The sequence below is a fragment of the Phyllobates terribilis genome, unplaced genomic scaffold, assembly GCF_046119375.1.
Source record: "Phyllobates terribilis strain yellow unplaced genomic scaffold, ASM4611937v1 Scaffold_2__4_contigs__length_985480577, whole genome shotgun sequence".
NCBI lineage: Eukaryota > Metazoa > Chordata > Amphibia > Anura > Dendrobatidae > Phyllobates > Phyllobates terribilis.
The window spans coordinates 220,886,176-220,906,336 of NW_027362762.1; the positions used below are offsets into that span (position 1 = coordinate 220,886,176).

The 20,161-nt window shown below is 41.7% G+C and overlaps 1 protein-coding gene across 3 annotated transcripts in view; it reads left to right on the top strand.

The window, feature by feature from the left end:
- Positions 1-20,161, top strand: part of ELF1 (E74 like ETS transcription factor 1) — a 114,622-nt gene that overhangs the window by 36,638 nt on the left and 57,823 nt on the right. The window lies entirely within an intron of this gene.

Consider the following 20,161-nt stretch of genomic DNA (forward strand, 5'->3'; position numbering starts at 1 on the left):
AGTGGCTCTGTCGAGGCTTACATCCTAACCCCTCGCAAAATTTGATTTGGACTTATGCACCGACAGGGCTGTACAGTATAATGGTGCTGACAAGGCTTTGCTTAATGGGTCTCCTCCAGTAGGTGTATAAGCCCGACAATGATGCGCAGCAGAGTGCTCGTTCGCTCTGTCGGCACCATTTTAGTCTATGGCTCCATTGATGCATACTTCCAAATCCTATTTTGCTGGGGGCTCGGATTTAAACCCCAATATGGCCATTAAGCGGATGCCTAAATGCAATGTGATAGCACCTTTACCCAAAATGCGCTCCACTGTGTTGTAACTACAGGTAGTAGTGTTTGTAGAGCTGAATGCAGAGAATGTAACCTTTGGTCTAAACAATTGATGACCTAATTTGCTTGTATAACAGGGAAAAGGTTTCATTCTGTCATATTTTCCATGACAAACCGTTTGTGATATATATATATATATATATATATAGACCACGTGGAAGCATTGATTTATCAGATATCATTCATTAAATAGTATTGAAATCTTTTAAAGAGGACCTGTCACTGACGCGCCAGGAGATTAAATAATTGTGGTTTGAGAAATGGTCATCAGATTGTAGGTTACAAGTTCACCCAGACTCAGTTACTTCATGATGCTTTTTCATAATAAATATATATGCACAAATGTATTAAAAAGTGTTGTCCTCTTTCAGAAAACTTTATGCCATATGCTGCGGGAGTTGTGAAAAAAGACAAAGCGATTACTTACCCTCCCCAGGTCCAGTGCCAGCTCTTTATCGCTACCCCAGTTTCTGTTTGGTTGCAGTGCTGAGCCTAGTGGCTCTGACTTGGTTGACGTCACAAGCTGCTGAACTCAGTGATCGGCTACAGCACTTTCGACATTGTCACCGTTGCAGCCAAACAAAAACTTGGGCAATGGTGGAGAGTTGGCTCTGGACTTGGGGAGGGTAAGAAATACTTTGTTTTGTTTTTTTTTCTGTTTTTTATTTTTTTAACTGTCGCAGCATATGACATTAAGTGTTCTAAAAGAGGACAACACCTTTTAACATAAGTTTTTCTTATCCATGTGCTGTCCATCTTTAAAACTGACCCACAGCACACTGACCTTATTATTTATTATTATAGCGCCATTTATTCCATGGCGCTTTACATGTGAAAGGGATATACATAGCACAAACAATTACAATAAATTTTGAACAATACAAGTTGGCGACTGGTACAGGAGGAGCGAAGACCCTGCCCGTGAGGGCTCACAATCTACAAGGAATGGGTGAGCATACAGTAGGTGAGGGTAGAGCTGGTCGTGCAGTGGTATGGTGGAGCGGTGGTTACTGCAGGTTGTAGGCTTGTCGGAAGAGGTGGGTCTTCAGGTTCCTTTGAAGGTTTCCACGGTAGGCGAGAGTCTGATGTGTTGGGGTAGAGAGTTCCAGAGTAGGGGGGATGCACGGGAGATTATCCATTTAATAGAACAAGTTACACATCCTCCTTTAAAAAAATTAAAAAAAAAATCTGTCTCCTCTGTTTCATGGATTAAAATCTGTAATTCTGGCCTCTCAGGATCTATTAAAAATGGATGAAAAATAGAAAACATCTGGTTTTCATCCGTTTTTAACTGTTCTATTGGTAAGTGACAATTCACCTTCTTCAGTTTAAAAAAATCCCAAACAAACAAAACCACATAAGGGATGTCACAATGTTAGCTGCAGAGTTGTAGGCGATTTGATTTCCGCACCATAGATCTGAGCTATGTCCCCCATATATAACGTGTATTGGGGAATGGTTTTTATGCAATTCTCCTCCATACAAGTGCAGGTTCACTTGCTGCTGAACTCGAATGTACATTTTTCCTTTTTTTTTTGTATAGCATAAAAATAATAACGAAGTGCTGAAATGAAGTTTACAATGAGAGCATGTTCTTCTACAGAGCTTATTATAGCGGGGTTGTGTCGGTGAACTGGTTTGGTTATCTGATTATCTTTCAACTGTGTCATGGAAATCTTCTTTCACACTTTGGTTTCAGGTCACATGGTGGGGTCTGCTACTGAAAGCTGTCACATTTCCTGTGTCCTACTACCAAACAGAACTGTACGGGCTTTCTAAGTGCCCATTCAGACTGACCGATATTCCCCAATTATCAGCTTGTCTGAACAGGCAAAACGCTACTTAGCTGGATAAAATGATTTTTTAGTCATGCTGCTTAAAAGTAATCATTCTCAGCAGCACATCGTCCTGGTTAAATAGGACCTGAGAACAATGACAGTCTAAGTAGTATTGATAATGTTTTTACATAAATTAAACGTATACATCGAAATTTTGGCAGACTTTAGCCAACATATAATGCACATTTTGCATTCATTGTCAACATATACATTCAACGCAGACTTACAAATGTGAATCTATCTTTCCTGCCACATACATGTTCTTTTCATTCTGTAACCATTATACTGCATCAAACTATAAACCGTACTAACACACCTCTGAATACAGCATAGCCTCTGAGTTTTTAGCTTGAGAACCAGATCCTGACAGAATATACTAAAGAAGTCCTCTGAGATATACAGTTGAAACAGAAGTTTACATACACAATATAAAAAGACACGCATGTTTTTCTCAGTATCTGACATGAAATCAGAATGAACCTTTCCCGTTTTAGGTCAGTTAGGATTACCATCATTTTTAATATTTGCCAAATGCCAGAATAATGAGAGAGAGAGAATGTATTAAGGCATTTTTATTACTTACTGCAAAGTCAAAAGTTGACAAACATTTCATTAGTATTTGGTACCATTGCCCTTAAACTGAATGACTTGGGTGAAACTTTTGGGATATCCTTCCACAAGTTTCTCACAATAGTTGGTCAGAATTTGGGCCCATTCCTCCTGACAAAACTGGTGTAACTGATCCTGGTTTGTAGGTCGCCTTGCTCGCACCTGCCTTTTCAGCTTTGCCCATAAAGTTTCAATAGGATTGAGATCAGGGCTTTGTGATGGCCACTCCAAAACATGGTCTTTGTTATCCTTAAGCCACTTTGTTAGCATTTTGCCAGTATGCTTTGGGTCATTGTCCATTTGGAAGACCCATTTCCGCCCAAGCTTTAACTTCCTGGCTGATATCTTGAGATGTTTCTTCAGTATTGCCACATAATCTTCTTTTCTCATGATGCCATCTATTTTGTGAAGTGCACCAGTCCCTCCTGCAGCAAAACAACCCCACAACATAATGCTGCCACAGTTAGAATGGTGTTCTTAGGCTTCCAAGCTTCTCCTTTTTTCCTCCAAACGGAACGATAGTCATTATGCCCAAAAAGTTACATTTTAGTTTCATCAAACCACAGGACATGTCTCCAAAAATGACGTTCTTTGTTCCTGTGTGCATTTGCAAACATTTAATCTGGCTTTTTTATGCTTCTTTTGGAGTAATTGCTTCTTCCTGGCAGAGTGGCCTTTCAGCCCATGTTGATACAGTACTCATTTCACTGTGGTTATTGACATAATCTTACCAGCTTCCGCCATCATCTTCACAAGGTCTTTTGCTTTTGTCCTTGGGTTGATATGCACATGTCGGACCAAACCACGTTCATCTCTGGAACACAGAACCCGTCTCCTTCCTGGGCGGTAAGATGGTTGGACATTCCCATCTTGGATGTACTTGTGTATAATTGTACAGATGAACGAGGCACCTTCAGGTATCTTGAAGCAGGGATGAGTCAGACTTATGCAAGTGACCATTCTCTTCCTGATATCTTGGCTGATTTCTTTAGATTTCCCCATGATGCTACACAAAGAAGCAGTGTGTTTCACGTGTGCATTAACCCCTTTAAAGCCCATGACGTACTAATACGTGTCTGTGCCCTGGGACTTAAGAGCCTGACCCATATTAGTACGTCATGGCGATCGCGTGCGCACACAGGCTGTGCGGGCGCGATCGCTGATTGTCACAGCTGACACCCGGTACTATGTGCAGGGAGCGGTCCTGCACCGCTCCCGGCACATTAACCCCTGAAAGGCTGCGATCGATGTCGATCGCAGCATTGCGGTGGCTAAGGGGAGGTGATCGCAATACTCACTTCCTCTTCCGGCCTCCAGCGCTGTCTGCCGCGGCTTCCCGGGTGTTGCCATGACGACCCGATGTCGTCATGACAACATCCGGGTCACCAGATAGCAGGAAGATTTTTTGGTCATGCGCAGTACATGACCAAACAATCTTCTCACTGTGCAGCGCTGACTGCCTGCATGGCACAGGGATGGCACCATCCCTATGCTATGCAGGCGATCAGAACAAAAAAAGTGAAAGTCCCATAGTGGGACAAAGTAAAAAAAGTAAAAAAAACTGTAAGAAAGTGAAAAAAAAAATTAAAAAAGAAATTGTAAAAAAATAAAAAAAATAAAAATATAATGTACCCATCAATAAATATTATTATGAAAAAACAAACAATAAAAGTACACATATTTGGTATCGCCGCGTCCGGAACGACCTGACCTATAAAATTGTCCCACTAGTTAACCCCTTCAGTGAACACGGTAAAAAAAAAAAAAAAAACGAAGCAAAAAACAATGCTTTATCATCATACCGCCAAACAAAAAATGGAATAACACGCGATCAAAAAGACGAATATAAATAAAAATGGTACCGCTGAAAACGTCATCTTGTCCCGCAAAAAATAAGCCGCCATACAGCTCCATCATCCGAAAAATCCAAAAGTTATAGCTCACAGAATAAAGCGATGCAAAAAATATTTTTTTCTATAAAATAGCTTTTATTGTGTAAAAGCGCCAAAACATAGAAAAACTATATAAATGTGGTACCGCTGTAAACGTACTGACCCGAAGAATAAAGCTACCTTATCAATTTTACCACACGCGGAGTAGAATAAAAAAAAAATTAAAAAAACAACTCCTGAATTGTTGTTTTTTTTTTATTCTGCCTCCCAAAAGCTGGAATAGAAAGCGATCAAAAAATGTCACGTGCCTGAAAATGGCACCAATAAAAACATGAACTCATCCCGCAAAAAACAAACCGTCACATGACTCTGTCGGCCAAAATATGGAAAAATTATAGCTTTCAAAATATGGCGATGCAAAAACTAGATTTTACAAAATATGTCTTTTAGTGTGTGACAGCTGTCAATCATAAAAACCCGATATGATTCTGGTATCTCTGTAGTCACACCGACCCGAAGAATAAAGTCGTCTAATCACTTATACCGCACTAGGAACGGCGTAAAAAATAAACGCTAGGCCTGGGGTTGGGGTTAGAGTTGTTTTTTTTTTTTTTTCAAAAGTAAAAAAAAAAGACGATATAGCAACTAGTGTTGAACGCAAGTGCTCGCTACTTGAGTTTGCATCGGGTGCTCGGGTATGCATTGAGTATCACGGGTGCTCGAGTCTCCGCCCCATATGCTTCGCGGCCAAAAAAACCTCGCGGGGATTGCCTGCCATGCACGAGCGATACCCGCATGTTTTTTTGGGGGTGTCTAATAACCGTGAAACATGCAGGCGGGGACTCGAGCATTTCACTTGAGCACCTGTGATACATGGTGCATACCTGAGTACTCGATGCAAACTCAAGTAGTGGGCACTTGCGCTCAAGACTAATGACAACTTATTCAATATGATGACCTAATGTTATCAAATTCTGTGTCGTACCTCTGGGTTCAAAATGTTCACTATACCCCTTAATAAAATCCTTGAGGGGTATAGTTTCCAAAATGGGGTCACTTGTGGGGGATTTCCACTATTTAGGCACATCAGGGGCTCTCCAAACACGACATGGCGTCTGCTCTCGATTCCAGCCGATTTTGCGTTCAAAAAGTCACACAGTGCTCCTTCCCTTCTGAACTCTGCCGTGCGCCCAAACACTGTATTTTCCGTATTGGCGTACTCAGGAGAAATTGCACACAAGTTTTTGGGGGTCCATTTTCTCCTCTTACCCTTGTGAAAATAAAAAAATTGGGGCTAAAACATCATTTTTGTGGAAAAAGTTAGATTTTTTTATTTTCACGGCTCCATGCTATAAACTTCTGTAAAGGACTTGGGGGTTCAAGGTGCTGACCACACATCTACATAAGTTCCCTGAGGGGTCTAGTTTCCAAAATGGTGTCACTTGTGGGGGGTTTCCACTGTTTAGGCACATCAGGGGCTCCCCAAATGCAACATGGCGTACGCTAATTATTCAAGCAAATTTTACATTTAAAAAGTCAAATGGCGGTCCTTCCCTTCCGAAGCCTGCAGTGCGCCCAAACAGTGTTTTTTCCCCACATATGGGGTATCTGCGTGCCCAGGGGAAATTGCACAACAAATTTTGGGGTCCATTTTTTCCTGTTACCCCTGCAAAAATATAAAACATTGGGTCTAAAGTAACATTTTTGTGAAAAAAGTTAAATATTAATTTTTTTCTTCCACATTCCAAAAATTCCTGTGAAGCACCTGAAGGGTTAATAAAGTTCTTGAATGTGGTTTTGAGCACCTTGAGGGGTGCAGTTTTTAGGATGGTGTCACTTTTGGGTATTTTCTGTCATAAAGATCCCTCAAAGTGACTTTAAATATGATGTGGTCCCTAAAAAAATGGTTTTGTAAATTTTGTTTGAAAAATAAGAAATCGCTGGTCAACTTTTAACCCTTATAGCTCCCCAATAAAAAAAAAAAACATTTGGTTCCAAAATTGTGCTGATGTGAAGTAGACATGTGGGAAATGTTATTTATTAATTATTTTGTGTGACATATCTCTGATTTAAGGGCATAAAAAATTCAAATTTTGAAAATTGCAAAATTTTTGCAAAATTTCAATTTTTTTCCCAAATAAACGCAAGTGATATCGAAGAAATTTTACCACAATCATGAAGTACAATATGTCACGAAAAAACAGTCTCAGAATCAGGGGGATCCGTTGAAGCGTTCCAGAGTAATTACCTCATAAAGTGACAGTGGTCAGAATTGTAAAAATTGACCTGATAATTAACGTGCAAACCACCTTGGCTTGTAAAGGGGTTAAAATACATCCACAGGTGTGTCCCTAATTAACTCAGATGTTGCCAAAAAACCTATCAGAAGCTTCTAAACACATGCCATCATCATCATATGGGCAGTCCAGAATTGTTTAAAGGCATAGTAATCTTAGTGTATGTAAACTTTTGACTTTGCAGTAAGTAATAAAAATGCCTTAAAACATTCTCTCTCTCTCATTATTCTGGGATTTGCCAAATATTAAAAATGATGATAATCCTAATTGACCTAAAACAGAAAGTTTATTCTGATTTCATGTCCGATATTGAGAAAAACATGCATATGTGTCTTTTTATATACTGTATGTAAACTTCTGGTTTCAACTGTAGTATACCATACACATGAGATGGTGGTTATTATTGTTAGAGCACCATTGATTCCTTGGTGCTCTTAATGTAAAAAGGGGTTAAATACAAAACACAAATATAGATTACAATGACAGACTGGTACGGGAGGTAGAGGGCCCTGCCCTTGCCGGCTTACAGTCTACAAGTTAATGGGAAAGAAGACAGTAGGTTGCGGGGTTGCGGCAGCACTGATGGTGGTGAGGTGGCAGTGGTGCCATTGCAGGCTTTAAGCTTTCTTGAATATGATTGAGGATACATGGGAGAAATCTTGGAGGCAATTGGGTGAGAAGGCGGTCTCACGTTTGAAAAGATAACTGAAGATTAGTTAGGAGATATATAGAGGAGACAGATTATGGACGGCTTTGTAGGTCAATGTTAGTAATTTGAAATGTATTCATTGGGGAATTGGGAGCCAATGAAGGGATTTGGAGAGGAGAGAAGCGAGAATAGCAAGGAGAGAGCTGGATAAGTCAGGTAGCATAGTTAAGGACAAACTGGAGAGTTACAAGACTGTTGTGAAGGCCACAGAGGAGGATATTGCAGTAATCGAGATGGGAGATGATGAGGGCATGCACTAGCATTTTAGTAGATTCAGAGTTGAGGACAGGACGGATTCTGGAAATATTATTGAGATGGAGGCGGCAGGACGTGGTAAGAGCTTTGGATGTGCGGTTTGAAGGACAGGGTAGAGTCGAGGGTTACTCCGAGGCAACGGACTTCCGGTACAGGGGAAAGCGTGATGTAATTTATTGTGATAGATCAATCAGATTAGGGAATCAAGTGGGATGGAGGAAAGAGGAGTTTGGTTTTGCCTACATTGAGCTTTAGGAAGCGTGATGAGAAGGAGGAGGATATGTTTGATGGACACTCTGGGATTCTGGACAGCAGAGAGGTGACGTCTGGGCCAGATAGGTAGATCTGAGTGTCATCAGTGTATAGATCGTACTAGAAGCCATGGAACTTTATAAGTTGTCCCAGGCCAAAGGTGTAAATGGAGAAGAGTAGGGGTCCCACGACAGAGCCTTTAGGGACGCCAATAGAGAGCGGGAGGGATGAGGCGGTAGTATGGGAGTGGAAGACACTAAATGTGCTGTTAGAAAAGTATGAGGAGATCTAGGGAAGGGCAAGGTCGTTGATGCCAAGGGAAGAGCGAATCCGTAGTAGGAGGGAATGGTCAACTGTCATAGGCAGACGACAGGACTCGAAGGAGGAGTATAGAGAATTGTCTGTTAGCTTTGGCAGTAAGTAAATTGTTAGTAATTTTGGATTGGTAAATTTCAGTGGAGTGGTGGGGATGGAAGCCGGACTGTAGGTTGTCAAAGAGCAAGTTGGATGAGAGGTGAGAGGAAAGTTGTGTGGACGTGTTAGGCTATGTGCCCACGTAGCGTTTTTGCGGCATATTTACGGCTGCGAAAACGCTTGTAAAACAGTCTGCCATGCAAAGCAATGTGAATTCGGATGTGCTGTGCACATGATGCGCTAATTTGCATTGGTTTGCAAAACGCAGCATGTCCATTTCTACCGCGATTACGCTGCAGCGTAATCGTGGTGCGTGTGGTACCTGGGATGAAGAGGAGACTACAACTCCTCTTCATCCCGGCTACCACACGGTGAAAAAAAGAAATAAAAAAGTTAAAAATAAACAAAACCTGTATATTCACCTCTCCGGCGGCCCCCAGTCTGCTCCCGGCCGCGTCTTCTCTCTTCAGCGTCCCGCACTGTACTGTCAGGACCTGTGGTGACGTCATTTAGCCAGCTGATGGTCACGCGACCGCTGACGTCGGCGGTCAGGTGATGGTCGCGGGACCATCAGCTGACTGACGTCACCGCAGGTCCTGACAGTACACTGCGGGACGCTGAAGAGAGAAGACGCAGCCGGGAGCAGACTGGGGGCCGCCGGAGAGGTGAATATACAGGTTTTTTTTTTTTTTTTTTAAAGTTTTAATTCTTTTTTTTTTTTTTTTTCTTTTTACTACAGATGCTGAATTTAAAGCATCTAAGTTGTTCACACATTATAAATCCATGCCGGTTGCATGGATTTATATTGTGTGATCAACTTGTCAAGCACTTTTCTAAGTGATGCTCAAAATCGCTTGAAAAAACGCATGCGAAAACGCTTCTCTCTGGCAGAAAAAACGCATGTAAATCTGCATGCGTTTTTTTCTGCCAGAGAGAGGCAAAAATGCTCTGCATCAAATCTGCTACTTGGGCACATAGCCTTATTGTTGCTAGTTGCTGGACATCTGGGGCAGGTGAAGAGGACAGGTATGGGAAAGTAAGTAGATGGTGGTTCGATAAAGGTACAGGTGAGGTTAGATAGGGAGAACAGGCAGGTGAAGGTAAGGTCTAATGTACTGTATGTCTGTCTGTGTGGATGTCTGTGGATAACCATTGCGTAAGGGTATGTGCATACGGTCAGGAACTTCTAGAAATCCCATCCACGATGCTGTAGCATCTGGCCGCTGCGAGTTTGACACTGCATAACACGCAGCTTCAAACAAACTCGCAGCGTCTCCTGACCTTGTGTACATACCCTTAGACCAAAGGTTAAAGCAAGTGACAGAAGTTTGAAGGCTACTGGCTGGCGGGTGTCAGTGGGGATATTGAAGTTACCCATGCTGATGGTGGGAATGTCAGCGGAGAGAAGGTGGAGAAGTAGTTGATGAAGGCAGTGGCCGGGCCTGGGGTCAGTATATACCTGCCACCTGGAGGTTGGAAGGAGAGTGGATGTGGACAGAGTGCACTTCAAAAGAAGGGAGGGTAGAGGTAGGATTGGGTTCTAGGTGCAAACGATTAGAAAACACAACTAAAATGGGCGAGTTTTGTATCAAGTCTGATTTCTGTGGGGTTCTACACAAAGGATTAATAGTAGATTATTCTAAAACAACTAGATTTTTTATTTTTTTTATTTGTGGTGCTAGAACTTATTACAGGCTTAATATAAACCTTAACCTTTTTATAATGTGTATATAATGATCCAGCTTGTTGCTGTACATTGCAAAGCCGTTCATCATGTGTCAGATTACGTGAATGTCTTTATTCCTATTACACTGGAAATAACAATAAAGTCTGTTATTCTATAGGAATTGTCCAAGAATTTAAGAAGGGAAACTAGCTACTGTAAATATTATAACATAAAAAATCAAAGTACTCGCCTGTGTAATTCCCAATAGCTTCAGTGCCGATGATCTGATGGTCCTCTGTTTTCTTTGTTTCTTAAATTCAAGTTATGTCATTGATTCAGCAGTCAGTCAGCATGTAAGGGTCCGCTCACACTGGCGTCTGTTCTCACATGTGAGAGAATCGGGCCAATTATGCTAATGACGCTCGGCTCAAAATCTGTCAGAGTTAGAGCCGAGTGTCATCTTACTGTGATCAGATTCTCTCACATGAAAGAATTGCTGCACAGGTGCAGTAAAGACAGAGAATTTAATTTCTCCATTGTCTGTGTAAATCAGACTGCCCTCGGATGACATCCGAGTACAGTCCAATGTTTTACCCATAGACTTGTAGGGTGTGCGTGATCCGATTATCGGATGCACACGCAGCATGCTGTGACTGTTTTCTCATGCCAAATCAGCAGGAGAAAAAAACCCCCACAGATCTGCACTGCCCCATAGTATAACATTGGCCTGAGTTCTACCTGATAAAACATCGGATAGCACTCTGCCGTGTTATACGCTCGTGTGAGTGAGGCCTAACATTTAGACCTGGTGTTTATCTTAAAGGTTATTTCTCATCCTTCTTTTGAGGAGCACACCACTCCTCTGTCTCCTGGCTTCCTGCTTGCCTTGGGCCGTGTGCTCCTGAAGATTGACCGTTCAGGACAGTTGCATGGCTGAGATGTTGGCCCAAACTGTACGCTCTCATGCCGCAACCAGAGCCTGCTTTGCTTCTACAGCTTCAGAGGAGTGCAGAGGCTCTGTTGCTGCCAGATGCAGTGAACCGGCCAGCATCGGAGAAATTATCAACGTTCTAGCAATGAGCTTGCTACCATTCAGGAGACGACTACCGCTGGTAGACTGCAGAGGAGACCTGGCAACGAGCAGTAAACCATAAGATCATACAGCCCCTCATACTTGATAATGGGAGGGATATTTAAGAAGAGATAAATTGCAAAGCTGCTTGTTTTTACAAGATGGTTACCATTTTAAACATTTATCATTTATTTGAAAATGGGAAGTAATAAGCGTATCCTATGTCCTGCAGAATACTATATGCTATTATCTGATATGATTACTCTGCCAGAAGACTGTATAAGAGCATACATGTCGCCAGCCGGTGCTGTGTTCAGTGGTCTCTGGTGGTCCTGTGACATGCTGGCTACATACTGGTATACAGGCAGCAAGGAATCCTTTTCTCATTTCTCTACTAATTAGAATTCCAACATGAGCTCCGGGTGCTCATACTGTATCCGGCTGCTGCCTTTACTGTCTCTAAGCAGAGTGTTCCTGAGTAGTCAGTGGGGGGAAGAGTGAAAGGTGATGGCAGCTTATATACAGGGACAACACAAGGATCAGACATATGTATTGAAACAGCCCCATGGTTATCTCCCGTGACCTCATTTGTCAGGGGGGGGTTGGAAAAACCTTTACTTCATATTAGATGGTTGGTGTCAAAAATGAGGTCTTCGTTTTACTAATGTACAGGTGCTTCTCACAAAATTAGAATATCATCAAAAAGTAAATTTATTTCAGTTCTTAAATACAAAAAGTGAAACTCAAATTATATAGAGACATTGCAAACAGAGTGATCTATTTCGAGTGTTTATTTCTGTTAATGTTGATGATTATGGCTTACAGCCAATGAAAACACTAAAGTCATTATCTCAGTAAATTACAATAATTAACAAAATAGCTGCAATGGCTTCCTACGCTTTTAAAAAGGTCCCTTAGTCTGTTTCAGTAGGCTCTACAATCATGGGAAAGACTGCTGACTTGACAGATGTCCAGAAGGCAGTCATTGACACACTCCACAAGGACGGTAAGCCACAAAAGGTCAATGCTAAAGAAGCTGGCTGTCCACAGAGTGCTGTAGCCAAGCATATTAATGGAAAGTTGAGTGGAAGGAAAGTGTGGTAGCAAAAGGTGCACAAGCAACCGGGATAACCGCAGCCTTGAAAGAATTGTTAAGAAAAGGCCATTCAAAAATTTGGGGGAGATTCACATGGAGTGGACTGCTGCTGGAGTCATTGCTTCAAGAGCCACCACACACAGACGTATCCAGGACATGGGCTACAAGTGTCACATTCCTAGTGTCAAGCCACTCATGACCAATAGACAACGCCAGAAGCGTCTTACCTGGGCCAAGGAGAAGAATACCTGGACTGTTGCTCAGTGGTCCAAGGTGTTGTTTTCAGATGAAAGTAAATTTTGCATTTCATTTGGAAATCAAGGTCCCAGAGTCTGGAGGAAGAGTGGAGAGGCCACAATCCAAGCTGCTTGAGGTCTAGTGTGAAGTTTCCACAATCAGTGATGGTTTGGGGAGCCATGTCATCTGCTGGTGTAGGTCCACTGTGTTTTATCAAGACCAAAGTCAGCGCAGTCGTCTACCAGGAAATTTTAGAGCACTTCATGCTTCCCTCTGCTGACAAGCTTTTTGGAGATTGAAATTTCATTCTCCAGCAGGACTTGGCACCTGTCCACACTGCCAAAAGTACCAATACCTGGTTTAAAAACAACAGTATTACTGTGCTTGATTGGCCAGCAAACTCGCCTGACCTTAACCCCATAGAGAATCTATAGGGTATTGCCAAGAGGAAGATGAGACACCAGACCCAACAATGCAGACGAGCTGAAGGCTGCTATCGAAGCAACCTGGGCTTCCATAACACCTCAGCAATGCCACAGGCTGATCGCCTCCATGCCACGCCGCATTGATGCAAAAGGAGCCCCGACTAAGTATTGAGTGCATTTACTGAACACACATTTTTCAAGCTGTTATCAAGTATTCTAATTTACTGAGATAATGACTTTTGTGTTTTCATTGGCTGTAAGCCATAATCATCAACATTAACAGAAATAAACAGTTTGTAATTACTCCATTTAATATAGGAGTTTCACTTTTTGTATTGAAGAACTGAAATAAATTAACTTTGATGATATTCTAATTTTGTGAGAAGCACCTGTATATGGGGGCTTTTAATCTCCTAAAGTTTGATTGTGCCTCCAGACTAGCGGTGCATTTACCACTCCCCCTTCCCCTCCAGTTGTTTGCTTGTCCTGCCGCCAGTATCTTATGCATTACATATTGTTTCTCTTCCTTTTATATAGACACTCATACAAGCAATGATTGATTTGTGTGTTTGCTGAACTCCCTCTTTTCTAATGGAAAATGAACAGTTAGTCCAGAGTAGTGGGAGGGAACGCTGATCATTTCCCAGCTAGATTATATGCTGGATTCAGAAGCATGTGACCGTGGTGAGATCACTGAATGCTGCTTTCATTCCAGCTCTCATCCTTCAGGAGTTACTGTCTGGCCAGATATGAATGCCATCTTTGATAATGGTCATGAGTCAGCACAGTAACATTATGCTTTTAATATCTGGGGAACAGCCTGATATAAACCCGATGATGGCAAAGGGCAAATCTTATTTTTAAAGGGAGTCTCTCCGTTTGACATCTCAAACCTGCTGACCGTGCAGTACAGGTACAGTACCAGATAGCAGGTGAGACATACCAGTATTTATGTGCAGGCTTGATAACTGTGTAATCCAAGCTTTAATCTCCCAGTTCAGTGACCAAAAGACACCACTTCCCCCCGTTTTAAAGGGATTTTACACTTTTTTTTTTTTTAAAGTGGACCCCAACTGATTTTTGTTATGGAAAATAAGAAGGTCAGATCTCACTCGCACTCCACCACTCTATCGCCATCTCCTCGCTGCTGATCCGGTGACGTCACGCCCACCATTCACATCACCGCAACAGCCAGTCACAGAGCTCAGCGGCTCGTCCAATGTAGATGACAAAAACTGCTGAACCTGTTGATTGGCTGCAGCGGTGATGTAAAGAGTCGATGTGACGTCACAACTGAAGCTGATGTAGGGAGCCAGTGCTGGAGCTGGGTAAAGAGCACTATCTGGCTTTATTTTATGTCACTGGAATCATTTGGGGTCCACTTCTCTAAAAGTAGAAAACCCCTTTTAAGGCTTTAGAGCCAGGAAGGAGTTGCCAATCATCCATGAATTCACAGACAATCTATAAAATGAAGGGACTTTTTATTAGTGTAATAATCACAGAAATTGCACTTGTATTTTTATATATAAACTGGAGGAGCGTGTGCAGTTAACAATAGATGTGTCTGGTGGTGGTCTGATCTGGACCCCTCACTTTAGGACTCACCCACCATGCATATTGTTTTGGGAACACCTAGATGTCGTACATTGTGTGCACTTCACATCTTCTCTTTTTGATGGTATTGTTGTGTTAATGTATTAACCCATTACTTGCCAAATTAGCAATTTTAATTTTTTGTTTTTTTGGACCTAATTAGAAAATCTTAGTTGCTAGAAGCAAAAAATTAGGCGTCCCAAAAAAGGACATGGGTAGATAATGGGTTAATGGCATTTTGGCCACCTTCAAATGAGGTTCCTCATCAGCATCGATCCCCAGGGGAGAATAATGTAGTGAAATTTGACCATTCAAATGAATAGGAAACCATGTAATACATTGTTGCGCCCCTGCACAGTATAATATAGGTCATTATTGTGCACTTACATACAGTAGGTAATGTAGAGCGAAGTCTGTGGCCAAAACATTTGCATACATCATTGACACCAGGGTGAAAGTCGGGAATCCCAAGTGCCACTTTTGTGTTTCTAATATCCCTAGTCCTTAGGAAAGCCTGGCAGCCTTCAGCATCTTTTCTTCTAATGATGAACATAGATTATTTTTAACTAATGAAGAAACAAAACTGATGCCGGAAAGGCAGGAAATATTTGTCACTAGTATTGCATATCTGCCTTTTGGCTTCCTGTCAGTTGAACCACTAGTAACGTAACAGATGTGCAAAGACTGGTGCTAATAAATGTCATTTTAAAGCCCATCCCCTAATATAAACTAAATAAACCCCCTAGGCAGATTTATTAATACTAGAGCAGGTAGAATTTTTGGTGCCTTCTATAAACCGCTCTTAGGCCTCATTCACACTTCTGTGTTTAAACATGTACATGAAAAAAATGGTACCAGTGTCATCAGTATTTTTCACGGATGAATAAATACATTACAATCGTCTATCCTTTGCAATGTTAAATACGGACGGATGGTATCTGTGCGCTGTACTTGTTTTTCACGGACCCATAGACTTGTATTAGCACTTCTCATCCGTGATACTGGAGGAAAACAGACAGGTCTCTTTTAGTTTTGCACAGACGCATGTGAACAGCCACATAGACTATAATGGGTATGTGTTGGATCTGTAAAAAATACGAATAGAACATTTACATGTGTGTGAGGCCTTACACATTACAAATTTGTAATAAAAAAAAAATGCATAGAAATTAATGTTTGTTGCTGTAACTCTGATGAAAGAAAAAAACAAAACTGAATACTGCCTGGAAATAAAACTTCAAAATTTATTTATTTTTTTTAAACACTATTTCTGCCTATCCGTGCTTGCACATATCTTCAAAAAAAAAACACCATAACGGAAGCAAGCAGAAATCTGATTGAGGGGAACCACTGGCGGCATGGATCAGACACTGGGCTGTCATCAGCCAGGTATGTGTCACTGTGAAACACTATAGGATTTCAGAGAAAACATAAATTTAATAGATGTGCAGGGACCAAGTGGCTTGGGTGACTTGTCCAAGAGGCTGGTCCCCTATGGCTTCTCCGAGGAAGTGGGGAGAAGCCGCGGGGACAGTCTTCTGAGACTAGTCACATGAGCCGTATGGTTCCCACCGTCTTTTAAATGTTGTCTTTGAAACCCCAGAGTGTTTCAGGATGAAACGCCCTGCTGAAATGGCGAAGCTGAATTGTGATCCATGATGCCTGTGCCTCGAGTACCAAGAACCAGTTGTCAGGTTAACTTGAATCTGAATTATGTCTTGTTAAAAAATGTTCAATAAAAATTTGAATTGGAATCTGAAAATGTTATTTCCTTTAAATGTCATTTGTTTCTTTTTTTTTTAGTTTTATTTACACACTTTGAAAGGTCCCAGTGGTGAGGAACAGCGAAAACCAGGAAAAAAACAAAGGGAAATTCAGCACAACCATTTAAAAAATAAACCTTTATTAGTAATCCATGAAAAGCTGGAAGTTCACCTGATGACTGCAAATCTGGCATTACAAATGCCCTTTATCATATTATACCATGTTTGTAATGCCAGAAATGCTTCAGTTTTGCATTCATCATGTGGACTTTCAACTTCTATTGGATTAATAAAGGCTTTTTAAATGGTGGTTGTGCCAAACTTCCCTTTTTGTTTTTTTATATATAATTCTGATGTACTCTTGCATAACTTTTATTAGATAGATGGCACAAAATAGATAACGGAGGCAACAGAGAAGGGACATTTTCTTGTGTGTTAAAACGAATGCGTAAATGATGCGGATGGGGCCCCTGGTGCGGCATTAAAGCTTGATATTTAGGCTTCCTTCTTATATTATTTTTAAACTTGTGTTTTTTTTTTTTTTTTATTCAACTTTTGTTTTACGTTTAAGCTATTTTCTACCAACTTTATTTATCCCAACAAACCCCATAAATGGTATAGCGAAGGACACCACGCCGCCCCCTCAGTCACCATGCCATACATCTCCTTTTATATTGATTGACTGTGTTCGCTTGCCCAGAGCATTGACGCTGTAGGAAATTATTGATCCCGCTCACACCGTGTCAGTGCGGGCACGCTCTTATCCCTCTCTAACATATTCAGCTGCCACACGCTGCACTGCAACCCAGAAGGTAGCGAGCGGCCCCCGACATTCTGCATAAGGGGAGCTGCGCAGCATGATGATTAGCGGAAGGGATGGGAGAGACGGTACACTGAAACTCTCTCATGTTGCTTAAGAAGTGTAAACACTTCAATGAAAAACTAAGCTACTAAAACGATACTACATACTATACTGGAAATTGATTTTTATGGAGGCTAAGTCCACATTATGACTGTATTGTGCAGATGTGAACAAAGCCGTAAGCTGTAGTCCAATAATAGAGATCCATGGTACTCACCCAATCATTGCAGTTTCCTTTATTTCAGTTCAAAAGGTTCATTAGCGGTAAATCCACTGGAAGGACAATACAGCATGCAGACTTTAAAGGAAATCTGTCACCAGGTTTTTGCCACCTAATCTGAGAGCAGCATAATGTAGAGCGAGAGACCCTGAATTCAGAGATGTGTCACTTCTATGCTGCTTAGTGTGATTTTTATAAAATCACAGTTTTATCAGCAGGAGATCATCGCTAGAGGACTAGTAAACCTGCTGCCGGGTAGTCAAGCACATTCATGAGCTCTATATAACCCTGCCCCCCACCACTAATTGACAGCTTTCTGCTTACACTGCACATGGGCAGAAAGCTTTTGTGGTGGGGGTGGGTTATACAGAACTCCGCATTCAGAGAACTGATAAATCTGCAGCAGATGAAACTAGTATTTTATCAAACTAAGAGCAGGCAGCCCAGTAAGTGTCACATCGCTGGAATTGGGGTCTCTGCCTCTACATCATGCTGCACTCGGATGTGGTGGCAAAAACATGACAACAGATTCCCTTTTAAGATGATCACGCACCTTCATGTGTTCTATATGAGGACAGGAAAGTCCCTGATAGACACTAGATGGCTGTTGGCTGAACAGTCTTTTGGCTGGTAGCCATTTTCTTCAACTCCTCTATACACAGGAACCAGACTCCTCTGGTGGCAGCTTATCTCCCAGAGAACAAACAGATTGGCTATTGGAAATCCAACGTTCAGGTTAGTTATCTTCTTAGACGACCTATATTGCATGAGAGTTGAGGCCCCCCATACAAATTAGACTGCCGGCCAATCCCACCGGATAGGGTTGGGTTCTGCTGACTGTAGTCTGTGTATAGGAGCCTTTATCTGCTGCCGTGGCTGATCTACAAGAAGAACAAACTTTATTTCAAACTGCCCAATCATTCTCATCAACTTAATCTATTGGCGGTGGGTCGGAAAGCCCCCATACATACATATTGGGGCTGATCCTGCAGGAATCTGCATACTTGGATTATTTTAATGTGTTTGGGGGCCTTTAGATGTTATTGCTTGAAGAAGTTGAGATTGTACTGACTTTTCCTGTTCTGATATCTCGGAAGGATAACTTTAGATTAGACTCATAAACTTTCACACGCAATGTTTCTGTCTGCCCACACTGTCTTGTTGAAAATACATTGATAGAGTTGTAGTTGTAATTGAATTTGTGAAGAAATGCAAGTCATGGGAAGACTATTGATGGCAACAACCAATTAGTTTTGTGCACATCATTTAGAATTTTGTATTTGAAACGTATTGCTGAGCATTGCAAAAGTAATGGAATAGATGAGCAGTTGGCATATAGCTATCTAATCTGTGTTGCCAGCTTTGTCTGATGGCTATTTCCTAAGCTTGAATTCTTGGCCATCTCTTGCCACAAAGAAACAATTGAGTAAAGGTGCATTTACAGTGGCCGATTATCAGGAATGAGTTCTTCTAGGAATGCTCATTTCATGATAATCATAAAGTCTAAACAGGCTGCAGTTCACCTGACAAATGAGCAAAACGCTTGTTCATCAGGTGAAAGGATTTTTACTTTTTAGTTTGCACAAAAGATTATCGTTCTCGGCAGTGCATTGCCATGCTACCGAGAACTATGAGAGTCCATGTGCGCTTGATGATCTATTACCGATCATTCGGCGTGCATTGGGAGTGTGGCTCTGCTTGTGTAAAGTCTATTGAACGACTGCTAACTGGCAGTCTAACGCTGTGCACTGTGCAGTGCGATTGGACCTAAGTTGTCCAATTTGCAATATTTTTTGCTTTACATCAAGGGACCGTTGGACTATCCCAATATCATTAGCTGATCCCTCTGAAATTAAGGTTGGCTATCGGATTGCCAGCGTAATCCTGCTTAATTTTTTTCCTTAGAATTCAAATATTTTCCATTCTTTGAGTGATGTAAATATGGAAAGTTCTTCTCCCCCTCCCCATTGACGACAATCTAGAGCCAAATATTATGACCCACAGATACACACGCACCGTAGCTTGGTCACTTTGCATAGGTGACCATCTTTGTAGCTGTTATCAGGTGATGAAATACATTACAGCGGGAAGTCTACCCGATATAATATTGGGAGCGACATGCATTGGTAACGTGCTAGTGCCGCCTCTATTCCTTTGTAAGGTTGGTGCTAGGGACGGGGCTGGTGCTAGGGACGGGGCTGGTGCTAGGGACGGGGCTGGTGCTAGGGACGGGGCTGGTGCTAGGGACGGGGCTGGTGCTAGGGACGGGGCTGGTGCTAGGGACGGGGCTAGGCTAGGGACGGGGCTAGGCTGGAACTTGTGCTGTGCATCTCAAATTGTACACAAACTGCTGCTTTTCCTTACACTAATATAGTCACTCAGGATCCTACATTCCCATTGACCTCTGGGAAGTGACTGTCACATGGGTCTGATGGCAGATGGAGATGCCGTGAATTAGTGCATTCATATAGAATCTGACTGGATGCAATGGACCATGAAGGCAACATTTTCACACTGAAATTTGTCATTAATGATTTGATAATGGAACATTACTGTGTATTTCATTTTGATATTTTAGTATTTGTGTGTCATTATTTTGTACTACATTGCACAGAACTAAACAAAACAA